This window comes from Oncorhynchus gorbuscha, linkage group LG17, assembly GCF_021184085.1.
Source record: "Oncorhynchus gorbuscha isolate QuinsamMale2020 ecotype Even-year linkage group LG17, OgorEven_v1.0, whole genome shotgun sequence".
In the NCBI taxonomy this organism is placed as follows: Eukaryota; Metazoa; Chordata; class Actinopteri; order Salmoniformes; family Salmonidae; genus Oncorhynchus; species Oncorhynchus gorbuscha.
Window position 1 is genome coordinate 34417944 of NC_060189.1, and position 18285 is coordinate 34436228.

General features: G+C 43.5%; 1 protein-coding gene across 4 annotated transcripts in view; it reads left to right on the forward strand.

The window, feature by feature from the left end:
- Window positions 1-953: 953 nt before the first annotated feature.
- Window positions 954-18285, forward strand: part of LOC124001251 (A-kinase anchor protein 6-like) — a 193060-nt gene continuing 175728 nt past the window's right edge. The window contains exon 1 of one of the 4 annotated variants that reach the window (XM_046307903.1): window positions 954-1236. The gene's annotated coding sequence lies outside the window, so the exon portion shown is untranslated. Of the gene's footprint in view, window positions 1237-12707; window positions 12843-18285 lie in introns of those variants that run through there. The other 3 variants (XM_046307900.1, XM_046307901.1, XM_046307902.1) reach the window with 3 other exon arrangements.

The following is an 18285-nucleotide window of genomic DNA, read 5'->3' on the forward strand; positions in this document are numbered from 1 at the left end:
TATTTCATCGACACTGTAAAACCCAACTCCACGTTTGAAATGTAAACCATGAACCATAAGCAGCATGATGGAAGCTTCTCTGAACAGTTGTTCCCCATGATATTCCTTGACGATAGCACATGTCCGCCATCTAGTGTATTGGCCTGGTATTGGCTCATCATTAGGATATGAATCATGAATTGAAAAACTTGATGCTTTTGGGATGAATATAAAATAAAGAATACAGAATATAAATAGTAGACTGGAATAGATTTGTGATAATATTGCAATGAATCTTTTTTATTTTATTTTAAAAAGCATTTACGTTCCATCACATTCTATGTCAATTATCACAGAATATGGTAATGTACAAATTAATTCTACATTACCAAGGAGATACAAAAAAATAATCATATCTTGAACTAATATTATATCTTTTTTTACATCCATTTTTTTGCAGATAAACTATAATTTTGCTGCATTTGACAATATTTGATTCAAAATAAAATCCCTATACTGTAAATTTAAAAAATAGCATCCATAGTCGATCTGTAATATCTGTCATAAACTATCTTTATCTTATTGTTCTAATGTAGGTCTGTTGCACAGTGCAATTGGCAAATAGAATTGCTCCTTTCATAATTCAACAGTTACATTAGACACATGACAACACAATTGCATAATTTGGATAAAGCAATCTATGCTTACTTTGAATAAGTGATAGAAACAAGAACCATTCACCAGTATTGTGTTCCATGCTGCTGTTACAGAGAGAGGGGAGATAAGAGGAGGGGAGATGTGTTGTATTGTCTGTGCTGCTGCTCGATGAGGTTGTTGTTTTTACCAGAGAGATCACTTCCTCCTCTGACTAAAAAACCCAGCTCTTTTTATTGCTCAGCCTGCTCCGTTTCTCTCCTCTATAGCCCCTCCCACCCCTAACCAGGGAGCTCCTGTGGGAGGGGGAAGCACAAGCACCACACTGCCTGGACCAATCATCATGCAGCACCACCTCTCCATTACATCTTAGTTTCCAAGGCGACAGGCAGGGCCTTTCTCCTGAAAGGCACCGCATCATCACCATCCATCCACCCAGGGCTGGTCGAGAGGCAGCAGTAGCAGGCAGCAAGCAGCAGCCCCGCAGTGGGTCACATCAGGCACCTCCCTCTCTCTCTCTCTCTCGCCTCATGTCGCGCTGCAAGTCTCCGCCAACACTCAGGAAAAGGAAAATGGAGTAAGAAGAGAAGAGGAATGTGGTAGGTAGGTGCTGGATTTTCTTGTTATGTCTGTGTTTATCTATTTGTGTTGCGTTAGTGCTGTGTTTTACAGGGAGGCAGAAGGGAGGGTTTGTGTGTGTCTAATCCTCTCGAGCAGGCTGATGTAATGGGCTGTTTGCCGTTAGAATGAGAGAAGGAGGCAGTGGAGAAGGGGGAGCCCCTCTGCTTTGTTAAAGGGGCCTGGCCTGCAGAGCTAGGAGGCTGCCTGCCGCATACACAAACACCCTAGCCCCAGCCCTAGCCCTAGCCCCATCCCCAGCCCTAGCTCCAGCCCTAGCCCCAGCCCTAGCCCCAGCCCCAGCCCCAGCCCCAGCCCCAGCCCCAGCCCTAGCCCCAGCCCTAGCCCCAGCCCTAGTCCCAGCACTAGCCCCAGCCCTAGCCCCAGCCCTAGCCCCAGCCCTTGTCCCAACCCTTGTCCCCAGCTGGGATGGACAATAGCCTGATCATTACCTCCTTTGACCAGCCTGTAGGCCCTAGGTATAGGCTGCTACCTCCGTTAGCTTCTGTTCTGTTGCTTTTATGGGATGTGATTGTCATATTATCCACCCGTCCCTCTAGCATGTGTGAGGTAGGTTCCCTACCCTTCCCTTCCCTTCCTTTCTGCAGCTGTATTGGAGTGTGTGTGTGTTTCGAGCAGGATGAAACAAAACTCCCAGTGAGCGTTATTTAGTTAGTTAATACCCCCGGCCCCACCACCCTTTCCTCTCTTCTTAACTCGCTGCTTTTCAATCCCACCCTGAAAGGGGGAAGAAGAGAAAGGTTTGGCTGAATGTTGCTGCCCAGTAAATGCTGAGAATAGTGGGGTGGGTAGGGGATGCCTCGGTAACTTCATCATCATGGCTCTGGCTTGGCTAGTCTCAGACCTGGGCTCGTTTTTATAAAGCATCTTATCCGGCTCACCTAGGATCAGGTTCCTCCTGTCCAAATAATCATGTTTATTATGATCTAAATGTCTAAACTGATCCTTGATCAGCACACCTTTTCGAGACACTTTATTAATACAGTCCCAGACTGTAGCATCTGTCATCCATCCTCCAGCCACAGCCAGCACAGCTAAAGAGATCTGAGAGGAAGGATGTCCATGTTCACTGTCAGATTCATTATCACAGCATGGGATTAGTACAGCCAGGTCACCCGTGATACAAGTCAGTATTTGACGTCCGTCCATGTCTGAGGATGTTGGGAGAAGACGTAGGTTTTGCTAAGGCATTGTGGACTGCAATGGGCATAAGGATCTGCCTCTGATTCTACAGGTTGCAAGTTCAAATCCAGCAATAGAAAGTTGTTTTTGATATATATTCTTTTAAGCCTATCCCAAACCTTAACCGTTACCTTAACCACTTGGGGTTAATGCGTAACCTTAAGAATTTGGAGTTAATGCCTGAACTTAACCATGACCTTAAAAAATCTGAGTTACTGGCTAAAGTTAATCTTAAACGCTTCAAAATTTGACGTTTAGAACAACTTTGAAATTTGATGTTTGAGAAACATGGATGAACGTCTAATTCTGACATGAGACAGTGAGAGCTGGTAGAACTAGTATGGGGCCTGGCACACTATACATGCTAGGATTCTGGGTTATTATTAGCCTAGCCCGTTGCGCATTCAGTATGTGCTGCAGTCTCCTACGTTGTTAATGTTACAGCCTGGTACAGATCTCGACTGTATGATGTGTTTTGGAGGTGTGGTGTCAGATTCAGGAGCCATTACCGGAGCGAGTCCCCTGTGTCCTTTTCTCCACCTCCTTCCTTCCTCACACCTCTGTTCACCACGGGATGGGAATTAAGTGTGTGTGCTGGGGTGGGGTCTCACTTGAGGTGGGCTCTCTCTGTCTCTGTCTGTCGGTTTCCACCAGCCCCAGAATCCTATTTGATCCTTTGATGTTGTTATTGTTGCCTCAATCATGACAGGAAAGAGATTAGAGAATGAGTCTCCCCTACTGTTTCCTCATCCTGTTGAAACTCTGTTTCCAGTAGCCTTTATCCTCTCCATCGTTCATTTATCAGATCACTGGGACTGGGCTGATAGTGGACAACATTTAATAGAAATAGCACCTAGGGTGTGGCAGTCACCACTGATCACATTCCTACCCTTTTTACACTATCGTGTTGACCCAAACCAAACCCTGCTGGCTTGCATATTCTCGTGATACTTCCACCAAATATGGTGGATGCATATCTAGGCCAGCTCAGTACATTTTGGTTTGGCTTGACTCAGTTAGGTTAATCATGTGATGTGTGTGTCAGGACACACTAGAATATTAATAGATGGATAGTAGCCTAAAGGAAGGTGTGATTGATTGATTGATTGATTGATAAGGTCAGAGGTTAACAAACTATTGATTGAGATGAATGAAGTAAAGTTTAGACCTCGGGCCATACTATTAAACAACAGCCTGGTGACATTCTGTCAGAATACAGACACACAGTGGTGGAAAAAGTAGCTAATTGTCATACTTGAGTAAAAGTAAAGATACCTTAATAGAAAATGACTCAAGTAAAAGTGAAAGTCACCTAGTAAAATACTACTTGAGTAAAAGTCTTAAAGTATTTGGTTTTGAATATACTTAAGTATCATACTTAAGAATGCCCTGCTAAGCATTCCGAATGTAATGAGTACTATTGGGTGTCAGGGAAAATGTATGGAGTAAAAAGTACATTATTATTGTTAAATATAAATAGTAAAGTACAGAGACCCAAAAACACTACTAAAGTAGCACATATTTTTACTTAAAAACTTTACACCATTGCATCCACAATATAAGTTGTATAGAAGAGTAACAGATTATCTGCTAAAATAAATACATGAACAAAATGCAAATTATGAGTAAGTAAATATGGTGTCTAGTGAGTATCTAGCCAATCTACTATGAGTCAGATTTGTCTGGTTCTTGTCAGTGTTTTGGTCAAGTATTCACTAAGACATGTTGTATTTATATTTGGAGCTCTACACTGAAACAGTGAGAGTGGGTCTAATCAGTGATTCCAAAATAGCACCAGTCAGTCAGAGAGGGAGGAAGGACTGACTTGCCACCATTATCTCTGACTAATGAATTATTGAACAGTGACTGACTGATCCTGCACAAAGCAAAGCAGGCAAGCAGATCTCTGATTGAGCCAAGCCTTGAAATAGCAGATCTGTGTGCATGCGAGTGTGTGTGTGTGTGTGTGTGTGTGTGTGTGTGTGTGTGTGTGTGTGTGTGTGTGTGTGTGTGTGTGTGTGTGTGTGTGTGTGTGTGTGTGTGTGTGTGTGTGTGTGTGTGTGTGTGTGTGTGTGTGTGTGTGTGAGGGATAGATCTCTAAAATCATATTTGAGATTGTGACTTCCATGCGGTCTCCTCTCCTCCATGTCAGAGTGAGCCACTCCCTCCTCCTACTCCTCCACTCCCTCTCTCAGCCAGCCTGGCTCCCTCTCTCAGCCAGCCTGGCTCCCTCTGCCAAGCTGAGCCCTGCTGGGAGGCTGAAGGGGTTTATACTGTACTGTTGAATGCTGCTGTACAACGACTTCAATTATCCATATGAGGTTACCTTATCTCTGCAACCGAGAACCGAGAACCACATATTGTTCCTCAGAACCCTCTTATATTACTCCCATGTAACATTTCAATGTTTTTGTTTGTTAGGAGAGACAACCTTAAGAGATTGCTCGTCATCCAAATATACAGTGCATTCGGAAAGTATTCAGACCCCTTCCCCACAATACGTTACAGCATTATTCAAAAATGTAATAAATAGAAATTCTCATCAATCTACACACAATACCCCATAATGAAAGTGAAAACAGGTTTTTATAAATTTTTGCAAAGGTATTAATATATAAAACAGAAATACCTTATTTACATAGGTATCCTGTTTCCATTGATCATCCTTGAGATGTTTCTACAACTTGCGGAGTCCACCTGTGGTAAATTCAATTGATTGGACAAGATTTGGAAAAGCACACACCTGTCTATGTAAGTTCCCACAGTTGAAAGTGCATGTCAGAGCAAAAACCAAGCCATGAGGTCGAAGGAATTGTCCGTAGAGCTCCGAGACAGGATTGTGTCGAGGCGCAGATCTGGGGAAGGGTACCAAAACATTTCTGCAGCATTGAAGGTCCCCAAGAACACAGTGGCCTCCATCATATTTAAAGGGAAGAGGTTTGGAACCACCAATACTCTTCCTAGAGCTGGCTGCCCGGGTGACCAAGGGATGGGACCAAGAACCCGATTGTCACTCTGACAGAGCTCCAGAGTTCCTCTGTGGAGATGGGAGAACCTTCCATAAGGACAAACATCTTTGCAACACTCCACCAATCTGGATTTTATGCTAGTGGCCAGCCGGAAGCCACTCCTCAGTAAAAGACACATGAGATCCCGCGTGGAGTTTGCCAAAAGGCACCTAAAGACTCTCAGACAATGATAAACAAGATTCTCTGGTCTGATGAAACCAAGATTGAACTCTTTGGCCTGAACGCCAAGCGTCACGTCTGGAGGAAACCTGGCACCGTCCCTACGGTGAAGCATGGTGGTGACCGCATCATGCTGTGGAAATGTTTTTCAGCGGTAGGGACTGGGAGACTAGTCAGGATTGAGGGAAAGATGAATGTAGCAAAGTACAGAGAGATCCTTGATGAACACCTTCTCCAAAGCATGCAGGACCTCAGACTGGGGTGGAGATTCACCTTACAACAGGACAATGACCCTAAGCGCACAGCCAAGACAACACAGGAGTGGCTTCGGGACAAGTCTCTGAATGTCCTTGAGTGACCCAGCTAGAGCCCAGATTTGAACCTGATCGAACATCTCTGGAGAGACCTGAAAATAGATGTGCAGTGACGCTCCCCATCCAACCTGACAGAGCTTGAGAGGATCTGCAGAGAAGAATGGGAGAAACTCCAAGCCAGAGAAAACAACGGTGTGCCACATAAAAGGAGGACGATACTGCGTGCATTGTACAATCTATTCACAAGCAATAATGATGTCAGAGAGAGCTCTCAAGGTTAAAGCCTGCCCTAGCTAACCCATTCTATCACATCTACCTCTTGTTGTCTTTGTACAGTATCTAGAGATACCACTCTTCATACAGAGAAATGTGCCATAATGACCTCAGCCTCTCGCCCCTAGGGCCCTGATCAGAAGAGATCTATCTGTCCCACTGTAGAGAGAGAGAGGAGGAGGGAGGGAGAGAGTGGAGAGAGACGGAAGGAGAGCAAGAGAGAAGCTGGAACTACTCTACCTGAACCAATGTGGGGGAGAATGCAGCTTCCAACAGAACTGATGTTCCTGCTAGAACTAAGGTGTGATGACGGTCACAGAGAGAATGACCTTTCCCATCACTAGCTACGCTAGCTACTCACAAAAGTTTGTGGACACCCCTTTAAATGAGTGGATTCGGATATTTCAGCTACACCCGTTGATGACAGATGTATAAAATCGAGCACACAGCCATGCAATCTCCATAGACAACAAATTGGATACCACCTTTTCAACAGGTCAGAGCTGCCACTGTCAACTGTAAGTGCTGTTATTGTGAAGTGAAAACGTCTAGGAGCAACAATGGCTCTGTCGTGAAGTGGTAGGCCACATAAGCTCACAGAATGTCTCCTCTGAGTGCTGAAGCGCATAGCACGTAAAAATCGTCTGTCCTCCGTTGCAACAGTCACTACCGAGATCCAAACTGCCTCTGGAAGCAACGTCAGCACAAGAACTGTTCGTCGGGGGCTTCATGAATTGGGTTTCTATGGCAGAGCAGCCGCACACAGGCTTAAGTACACAATGCGTAATGCCAAGCGTCGGTTACTGTATAGTAACCAATGCAAAGTAATTGAAGTTGCTAATGTTTTGCCCTCAACAATTGACATTGAATGAATCCTCTGTAATTGTTTAGGTGTTGGCCTACACAGCAAATGGTCCAACCATACCAGTAACTAGTGAGTTACAACATTACTGGGACCCAGCTAGTACATTTGATTCCTTGGAAGCTGTGGGGACGTATGTTTTTGGTTTCCAATTGGTTCTGGGGACAAAGCCATAAGTTTCCTGACCAGAAAAACGGAATGTTTTTTATACGTTCTGAGAATGGAAGGGTTAATGTTGCCTGTTCTGGGAACATGACTTTTTAGGTAGCAGGAGGGTTCTGAGAACATTTGACTATCGTTCTCTAAATGTTTTCCTGGAAGGTATTATTAACGTTCTGAGAACAGAAATGATAAGATTGACATTTTTTAATAACTTCCTTAGCTTTCACTGAATGTTTTAAAAATACTTTAAATAATACTGCTAGCTTATGTTAACAGTTTTGAACTCCAAGCACAGATAGGACACCTGGAAATGAAATTGCTTAGGCATTATTAATCATGCATAAACCTGGATTTTTATTGTGGCACACAGTCAGTAAGATTCAACCCTTATGATCTTCTGGTAAAACTAAAATCAATAGGTGATAAGGAAACTTCACCCAAATAAAAATAGTACACTGACAAAACAAAACTCCTACTGCTTCCAATTCTCCATATCTACCTTCTCGGGCTCTAGGCCTAGAACCTGACAGGGTGGTACCGCTTATGACAATATTCCATGTAACTCCTTCTCCGAGAAATCTTTCAGCCCCAGGAAACAGCTTCCACAATGATTTGTATCTTCCTGGACCTTCTCTCCACCATGGCAGTGCCATTTATCACCATAGCTATGAAGCCAATAAAGTCCACCTTCTTAACCTTTAAAATGTCAGGATTCTGCTGGTGAAAGGCAACCGCTGCAGCCTGCAGTGAAGGCCTATCCACCACCATGGACTCTTCAAGTGCACCATTCAAACCCTCAACCTGTTTAACAGCTGCTCTGCTCTGGATAGCCTTGACTTTGGCCACTTCATTCTCTTTCCCCCTTGTGGGGCACTTGAAAGACGTGGCTTTGTGGTTCCCACCACAGTTGCAACATGTCACATTTTCATCACGTGATCTTTTCCACAACTTGGACATCTCGGCTTCTCCCTTCTGTAAACACTTGATACATGACCAAAAGCTTTACAACGATCACACTGCATTGGTCTTGGGATGAATGCTCTGACTCTGTAGTTAATATACGCTAACTGCACTTGAGTAGGGAGAGACTCCATATCAACAACAAAAAAACAGTTAGACAAAACACTTTTTCTTCATTCACCACACGATTCATCCAACGTGCATCAATCACTCCAGGAATATTTTTCATCTCTTCAAAATCTACTTCCCACGAGACTCCAGATAGAACCCCCTCGAGGGGTATCCTGTTCCTAAGAGAGAGAGAGAGAGAGAGAGAGAGACACACACACACACACACACACGACACTTCAAACTTATCAAATCGGTTGAGACGCAACACACTTTTCTTCTGATCCTCAGAAGCACAAAAAATCTAAAGCAACCCGCCTCTCGTGATCCTCACAGCCTTCACTCTACCCAGCACTCTCTCCACCAGTTTGCATATCTCAAATTGATTCCTCTAGATGTGTAATTCGATCAGCTGCTCCTCATTTACACACCGTACTCTTACAAGATACTTTGTGACATTATCATCACTGTACTCTACTTTGCTCAGTTTTCCTTTCTTTTGGACAATATTCCAATTCTCCTTGATTTTACCACCATTAGATTCAGAATCCACTCCATCATCCGCTTCCGCCATCTTTTTTTCCTATCCGAGACATGTTCCTGTTTTTCCTTTAGGTCTATTCAAACAGACAAAGTAAACAAGCACTTATTAAGATCAGGTGTGGCCAATTAGTGGGCACGGCCAACACACCTGAACACACTTAACAAGATAAGAGGCTAGAGAGAGTTTGGTGACGCTGAGAACGGAATGTATATGTTTTTAAATAGCATTCTTAGGATTTGACTAATGTTTTCTTGTGGTGTTTATGGAAAGTTTTCTTAATGTTCTGAGAATATGACTTTAAATAGAACCATCCTGCATCATTCCCAGAACCTTTTGGGAAGGTTGTATGCAAAATAACCTTAGGACAACCATGCTCTCACCAAGCTCTAAGAAACATATCGGAACGTTTTGTGCTAGCTGGTTAGTAGCTATACATGCATTAGCTTTGAAACCCTTATGCTCTGTACTGTGTTCAGCTATATCATAGCAAGCTGCTGAAATTGAATTTATTAAAGGAGCAACAAAACAACTGTGCCCTTTGCATTATCATTGTAGAATCCAGTGTTTGTCCCCTCTGAATGTTATGATTCATTTTGGGTGCCATAGGACATGTAACATATCTTCCTCATGAATAGTAAATGATTCATCTGTCCTGGACTGCCTGGGCCACAGAGAGATCCTGACAGGATAATAGTCACATTGTTCCCTGTGGGATCCCTATTCCCAACAGCTTGTGACCGGGTTGTGTTCAGTAGAGAGATCGTAGTGAAACGAGGAGGTACTGCATGAATTGTCCAATACAAATAGTTTTCTATTGCAAAATATTGTTCTACATTGTGGCCTACTTGAACATGACCCTGGTGTTACCCTCCAAGCCAACAACAGTGTTCACTAGATATTTTATTTGAAGGGGAACTGATGCCCCCCAAATTTCAATATCTTTGAATTCATTATGCATAAAATTGAATAAAATGACCTTATTTCCATATTACCTCTACAGTTAGATGTATCACCCATAAGTTTCAGTGTACTATTGCATAATAGGTCATGACGTGCCTGCTTGCTCACCAACATACTGAGCCATAGTCTCCTCTGCCTTGTCATAGCCACTATGGCCTACACATCTCTGGGTGATGCTTTGGAAATCAGCCCCATATTATTTTTTTATTTATTTTTACCTTTATTTAACCAGGCAAGTTAGTTAAGAACATATTCTTATTTTCAATGACGGCCTGGGAACAGTGGGTTAACTGCCTGTTCAGGGGCAGAACGACAGATTTGTACCGTGTCAGCTCAGGGGTTTGAACTCGCAACCTTCCGGTTACTAGTCCAACGCTCTAACCACTAGTCCAACGCTCTAACCACTAGTCCAACGCTCTAACCACTAGTCCAACGCTCTAACCACTAGGCTACGCTGCCGCCCCATTAAGTAACCCAAGTGATGCTGTAGCCATGCATTTGTGAATCATGGGTGGACTGGAAATCGGTTTGAAATGCAATTAAAGGGGCTTAATGTCGATGTTACAGGCTTTACTGTAACTGCACTCTGCTGCTATTGAAGACACCAGAGACATGGGGGATTCAACTCCCACCAAGGTGCTCTGGTGTAGGGTTTCTCTCATGACTCCAGGGTGGTTTTATGCTGCTAGAACCCATAGAGTAGAGGAAAAGATTTTGAATATGTCCCTAGTGGCACCATATTCCCTGAATAGTGCACTACTTTTGAACCTGTTGGCCCTGGTTGAAAGTTAACTATAAAGGGAATAGGGTGGTATAGGGGACAGCTTATGGCTGTTTGATGGGCAGCTGTCTCATATGTGCTTATTAATGATATATACCGGTACTGAACAAAAATATGAACCAACATGTAAAGTGTTGGTCACATGTTTCATGAACTGAAATAAAATATCCCAAAAAGCTTATTTCTCTATAATGTTGTGCCCAAATTTATTTACATCCCTGTTAGTGAGCATTTTGCCTTTACCAAGATAATCCATCCACCTGACAGATGTGGCAGACCAATAAGCTGATTAAAAAGCATGATCATTACACAGGTGCACCTTGTGCTGGGGACAATAAAATACCACTCTAAAATGTGCATTACAAGCATTTCTAGGCTTGCCTTGGTCCTGGGCTCACATTTGTTCTCTATAGACTAAATCTGATCACATCCTGGTTATTGTTCTTGATTCAGTGTTAAATAGTCTAATGCATGTGTGTGAAAGGGGTTTCAAGCAACCTTCTCTGTCACAGGGGTAATGAGTTTTGATGATAGGCTTGTCTATTCCAACGCTGCAGTATACTGTTATTTATACTGTTATTGTTATTGTTGGCACGTTGTTGTTTTTACCCCTCGGCTGATTCCATGTCACTGCATGAACACGGAACATGACAGGCCTGTCATTTGCATTTGGCAGAAGCCAGGGGAACGAGAGGATGACAAATTTAGGGACTGCTAATTGAATCATTAAGGGGCAGAGTTTTGCAGATTAATCAGAAATGGTGATAAGGCCTAGTTTACAGTGAATGTCACAAAGAATAGTACTCTCTCTCACACACACACACACTCACTCACTCACTCACTCACTCACTCACTCACTCACTCACTCACTCACTCACTCACTCACTCACTCACTCACTCACTCACTCACTCACTCACTCACTCACTCACTTACTCACTCACTCACTCACTTGTTGTTAGTTTTGGATGATTTGTAGCCTATGAAAGTGTACACATTCAATGAATAACTATGAAATTGTAGTTTGTTCAAGATGTGAGGGCAACATAAGCAGAAACAAAAGCCTTATTGTATTCTTAATGAGGCTTGGTAATTGTTAGTACCATGCCCACTGACTGCCCTGAAGGCTAATATGCTGCAGTGCTCACACTGGTTCTATCTATGTCCTCCTTTGTCTTCATGCCCAACATTGGCAATCCTACTATACAGTAGGAAAAACGGAGTTGCCTTTTAGATGCTGATCTAAGATCAGCTGTTGTTTTAAGTCCTTAACGGCTCAGCTTTAGATTGGTGTTAAGGTAATCTAATACTAGATCTGTGGTTATGAGCCCTTTAAGAGGCTGAGGCTGGTCGTTTCCTGACCCTGCCAGGCAGCATACAGCTCACAGCCCAGAGTGAGACAGGGCCTCATTCAGCAAATCAACCGTAGTGAGGATGATGATGATGGTGTTGATGACACAAGTCTTAGCTCATAGACATCCATATGAATCACAGGGATGGAGTCAAAGTGGTCCAATTCTCATCCGGCCCAGTAAGACCGTAATAAAATGATTTAAAGGATGAGGTTCTGCAGGCAGACAGGATGTCGGTGCCTGACCAATGATTAGCTAATAGGCTCTGATTTACAGGCTCTATTTACTTTGACCCCTTCCATGTTCTGGCTCCCAGTCAATATCTAGCTTAGGCTAAGGCTACCCCCATAACAACACAACGCCTGGTGTTTTTAGTAGATCAACTATACAGAGAGCGGAGTAGAAAAGACAGGTATACATGGAACACCAGTGAGGTCCATACTGTCCCCCTCAGCATCATCTCAGGGGTGTCATAATAAAGGCCTCGGCAGAAACCTTTGACATGGGCTGTTACTGTCAAGAGGCAGGGGAGGAGAGAGAGAGATGAAGAGAGAGAGATAGAGAGAGAGAGAGAGAGAGAGAGAGAGAGAGAGAGAGAGAGAGAGAGAGAGAGAGAGAGAGAGAGAGAGAGAGAGAGAGAGAGAGAGAGAGAGAGGAAGCATGGAGGTTTCAAATGGGAGTGGCTTGGACTTGCAGAGATTCTCTTTCTCTCACTCACTCACTCAGACTCACACGACCACATGGCTGAGGGCAGTGCTAAGCAGTGTCTGTCACTCTGGCCTGGCAGAGAGGCAGGCTGACTGTCAGTCTGACAAACAGAGGGATTGGATACTCTTATCTGGAGCCTGATGTTGCCTGGCCTCTATTTATCCTCACGTGGAACTCGGTAAGCTCTGCTCGACTTCTCATGGGATTTCCTTTTTTGGGCCGAGGGTTTGAAATGAGGTATGCTGGGCCATATGGTCAGTGGACTTAGCACATCTGTGGTATGTGATCCCTCATTGTCGGGCCTGGAATTCTTTTGTCAGGAGAGTGTGTAGCCCGTGAACGGAATTGTGTCAGCAGCACTGCCTCTGGATGTTATTATGTGTGTGTGTGTGTGTGTGTGTGCGACTGTGTTTTAGCTAAGTGCTATTCTAGCTGCCAATAGTATGTGTTCATATGTGATGCTCAGTCGGGAAGGAGCGCTTCTCAAGGTGCTTTACTAATGTCCTCATTGTAGATGGACCTCAGGGTGGAATGAAGAGCAAAATGGATGCTGTCAGACCAGAGGCATAAATTGCTGCCTGTGCAGTTCTTCGCGCATGGACAGGAGTGTTAGCATTGTACCATGTCTGTGTGAGAGATTGATGAGAGATGGAGGGGGGTAGACAGATCGTTAGAGGAAGAGAGGGAGAGAGAAGGAGAGAGAAGGAGAGAGGGAGAGAAGGAGAGAGGGAGAGAGAGAAGGAGAGAGGGAGAGCGAGAAGGAGAGGGAGAGCGAGAAGGAGAGGGAGAGAGAATGGAGGGAGATAGCGAATACAGGGAGAGGGAGAGAGAAGGAGAGGGAGAAGGTGAGCGAGAATAGAGAGATGAGAGAGGTGGGTGGAATTGATTTATATTTACAAGGTCTCTCTGTCTGGCCCTGTGTGTGTGTGTGTGTGTGTGTGTGTGTGTGTGTGTGTGTGTGTGTGTGTGTGTGTGTGTGTGTGTGTGTGTGTGTGTGTGTGTGTGTGTGTGTGTGTGTGTGTGTGTGTGTGTGTGTGTGTGTGTGTGTGTGTGTGTGTGTGTATGTGCATCCATGCGTGCACGCGTTTGTGTATGTGCATTCGTGTGTGTGTGCTTGTGTGCGCGCACGTGCATGTGTATCAGTAGCAGCAGAGGCAGCAGCAGCAATAAAACGGCTTTGTCATCTCCAGGATGAGCAGAGTGATATTTCCAGATGAGACTGAAAGGTCAGGAGGGTAATACAAATGCAGAATTGAGTCATCCTTTTATCGTGTGAGCCACTTCTTATTGGTAGGTTGAGCCATCAGTCAGCGCATAATGACTTCTCATTGGTAGATGGGAGGCCTCTCACTGTAATAGTATCATAATAAAGCAGCAGGATGCTTCTCCTCATCCAAGCCATTGATTTCCAGTGATGTACTGTTGTGTTTCTCTATTCTTTGAACTAATGTTGTTTCCAATCACACTGCTCTGCTATACTGGTGTAGAGGAAAGTTAACCTTTTGGACAATATTGTTAATCACTGCAACATGGATTGATGTGATCAGTCTATATAATATTTAGTTGTACATACAGTGATATAATTTGACGATAGAGGAGATAGGGTCTGCTCCATTGTTTACATGTTTGTTGATGACCCACTATTTGAGGTTATGTACAGATTTAGAAGCGTGGCTTTAAGGTTTGTTGGGTTTGTAATACAAGAAGAAATGTGTCATTGTTAATGATGACTGGGATATCATCTAGTGCCTTCTATAGGTCAAATATATTAGGTATTAGATGTTAAGCCTAGGAATCATTTAGAGAGACGAGGTTCATTTAGACCACTGCAATATGACCTTCCACGTAGGGATGTGCATCTTTCCCTTTGAAGATGATTCCATACTTATCTAGATACATGGGCTCCGACACGATACAGGAACCATACGTTTTAGTTTGAAGTGAGTTTGGTTTGATTAGAGGAACGAATCGATGCGAGTTAATATAGCACTAACATTTGTTGCATAAACACGTTCATTTTCCATTGGAAATTCAAATATTCGGCTCAGTGGATGTGTGTGTGTGTGTGTGTGTGTGTGTGTGTGTGTGTGTGTGTGTGTGTGTGTGTGTGTGTGTGTGTGTGTGTGTGTGTGTGTGTGTGTGTGTGTGTGTGTGTGTGTGTGTGTGTGTGTGTGTGTGTGTGTGTGTGTGTGTGTGTGTAGGCGCCTGAGCTGAGCCATAAGGGAAACAATACCGATTGTTTAAAGCAAAACTACCAAAACCATTGCTGATGGTGAAGCTGAATAATCAAAATAAAGCCCCGAACAGCATGTAGCCTTCCTATAGCATGTAGCCTTCCTATAGCATGTACACTTCCTATAGCATGTAGCCTTCCTATAGCATGTAGCCTTCCTATAGCATGTAGCCTACCTATTGCCAGATGAGAGTTGTGTCTCTGGTAGTAGCTTAGGCTACTTTTATTCCGGTAAAACACCATTTTAAACACTGAATTTGATCAAAAATAACCTGGCAAATTATATTGGTTGTCTACTATTGAGCAAGCCATTTTACAAACATTTGAATGCTGAAGGTGATGCGCAGGTGTGCCAGATCCGGAATATGCCGACCTCTCGTTGGTCCGTGTTTGACTAGGCTACTGATATTGCCTGGGGTTCTTCGGCATGTAAAATGACTTGTAGATCAATGATGTCAACCTAATTACATGCTTAGATCAACACTGAAGGAGGGGATACAGTTGTCACAAAATATGAGACGTATTTTCAGATGGTAGAAAGTACGTTTTTTACATCTTTTTATTGTTATTATTTTATTATTTTTGAATGAAAAAATAAATAATTCTCCCCAATTTGGTGGTATCCAATTGGTAGTTACAGTCTTGTCTCATCGCCGCAACTCTCGTACGGACTCGGGAGATGCGAAGGTTGAGAGCCGTGCGTCCTTTGAAACACAACCCAACCAAGCCTCGCTGCTTCTTGACACGCCCTGAGGGGCCCCAATGTTGAGGATCAGCGTGGCTGATGTGTTGTTGCCTACCCACCTGGGGGCAGCCCGTCAGTCCCAGGATCCTTAGCCTAGAAATGAGCTTTGTGGGCATTGTGGTGTTGAGCTGTAGTCAATGATCAGCATTCTCACCTTTGAGCAGGACTGCAACCTACAACACAAGGCCAAATCTACACTGGAGTCGCTTACAAAGAAGACAGTGAGATGCCATGTTATAGTTTTGACTTAATCTGCTTGAAAATCTATGACAAGACTTGAATTGCTGTCTATAGCCATGATCTCCAATCCAACACCTTGACAGAGCTTGAAGAATGATGAAAAGAATAATGGTCTAATATTGCACAATCCAAGTGTATAAAGCTCTTAAAGACTTACCCAAGAAGCTCACAGCTGTAATCACTGACGAAGATGATTCTAACATGTATTGACTCAGGGAGCTGAATACTTATTTAATTTATATCAATCTTTTTTTTTTTACACACATTTTCTTCCACTTTAACATAAGAGTATTTTGTGTAGATTGTTGACAAAAAAAAAATTTAATCCCACAATAAAATGTGAAGAATTCCAGGGGGTGTGAATACTTTTGCAAGGCACTGTATACTGTATTTATATATATATATTTTTTGTAATTCGTATGCTATGTTACGAATCCAATTTGTACAATATGTTATGAATTTGTTGTGCTTAAGATCCTTGACTGCATCTTTAATCACTGTCCCCTCTATAATTATCTTTGATTGTACTAGCAGCAACAACAGTCAGTCAGTCAGTCAGTAACTGTCTCCCCAGCTGTTTAAGATGGTACGGAGTGCCCAGCTGTTAGGAGGAGAGGAGAACCAACAACAGGATAAGGGGAAGATTCCGGTTCCTGTTCCTCCTCTGTAAAGGCGTCAGCAAGCTTCAGTTCGGCTGGCGGCTAGCCGAACCGAACAAGTGTGCTTTCATTATCCCCTTATAACACATTTGCTTGAAAAACTAGACAAAAGCGGCAATAGTCCATTTTGAGACGCCATAGCCATTATACATTTCCTGAAAAGTCAATTAATCTAAGGTAACTCAAAAAATCTGTAATTGATTTTGATGTTATGGCCGAGGAGATCATAATCGAGCAATTGACGACTGCGTGGCCAAACACGACTCCAACCACATCATTAAATTTGCTAACGACACAATGATGAGACAGCCTATAGGGAGGATGTCAGAGACTGCCAGGACAACAACCTCTCTCTCAATGTCAGCAGGACATAGGAGCTGATCGTGGACTATAGGAAAAGGAAGGCCGAACAGGGACCTCATTAACATCGACAGGACTGAAGTGGAGCGGGTCGAGAGTTTCAAGTTCCTTGGTGTCCACATCGCCAACAAACTGTCATGGTCCAAACACTCCAAGACAGTTGTGAAGAGGGCACAACAACAGCTTTTCCCCCTCAGGAGACTGAAAAGATTTAGCATGGGTCCTCAGATCCTCAAACAGTTATTCAGCTGCACCATCGAGAACATCCTGACCGGTTGCATCACCGCCTGGTATGGCAACTGCTCAGCATCTGATAATAAGGCGCTAAAGAGGGTAGTGCGTGTGGCCCAGTACATCACTGGGGCCAAGCTTCCTAACATCCAGGACAAATATACTAGGTGGTGTCAGAGGAAGGCCCAAAAAATAGTTAAATACTCCAGTCACCCAAGTTATAGACTGTTCTCTCTGCGACCGCACGGCAAGTCTAGGCTCCTGAAAACCTCTTATGGCTGCGATCCCCGTACAGGGATCAACATCAGGGGAAATTTCAGAGTGAAAATGCAAGTGTCTTACATCCTTCAAAAGATTAGGATCTTGGTAATCAAACTACGTTTTCCGATTTAAAATAGCTATTACAGAGAACAAATACCATGCTTTTGTTTGAGAAAAGCAATCAACAACAGAAACATTTTCCGCCATGACAGTTTTTACACATTCACATCTGAAGGTAAAATTATGACTTACATTCTGATATCTTGCTCTTATTTCTCTTCCTGAGGGTCCCAGTGATCAAATGAAGTGCCGTTTTCTTTGATAAAATCCATTGTTATAGCCTAAATCGAAACATTTTGTAACCTGTTTGTGGCGTGAATTCCATCTCTATCAATTTTTTACGGAGCATTCGACGTAATTACACACGGTAAACCATCGTTTATCTAGTCATGGTTGGTTTCAGTGCATTCCTCTGGATGTTTGCAACACAGTCAAACGTGATAGTTTTTTTTTGCGGGGAGTATTGACCGAAGTGAACTGATTTGAAGACAACGAGCAATGACTACCTTGCGCACCAATAACTTTAGCGAAGCTTCGTTGATTGTCTGTATTTCTGCCCAATGATCTTCTTGAAATCTAGCTGGGTAGATAGCCAATGAGCTGAGGTACACGCCAGTATGTAATGGTTTTGGGTTGGACCACCATTCCTTGTTTGTAAATGTACATGTAACGAACTCCATTCTCGCCTTGACTATCAGAGGAGTTGCCGTGACACTTGTTACGCGCGGCAGTATTTTGGAAAGTTGTATTTTCAACGATTTCATTGAAGACGTCATGGCGAATAAATCAGGTGTGAAGGCGCACCGAAGACACCGTGCGCAGATCCGGCGCA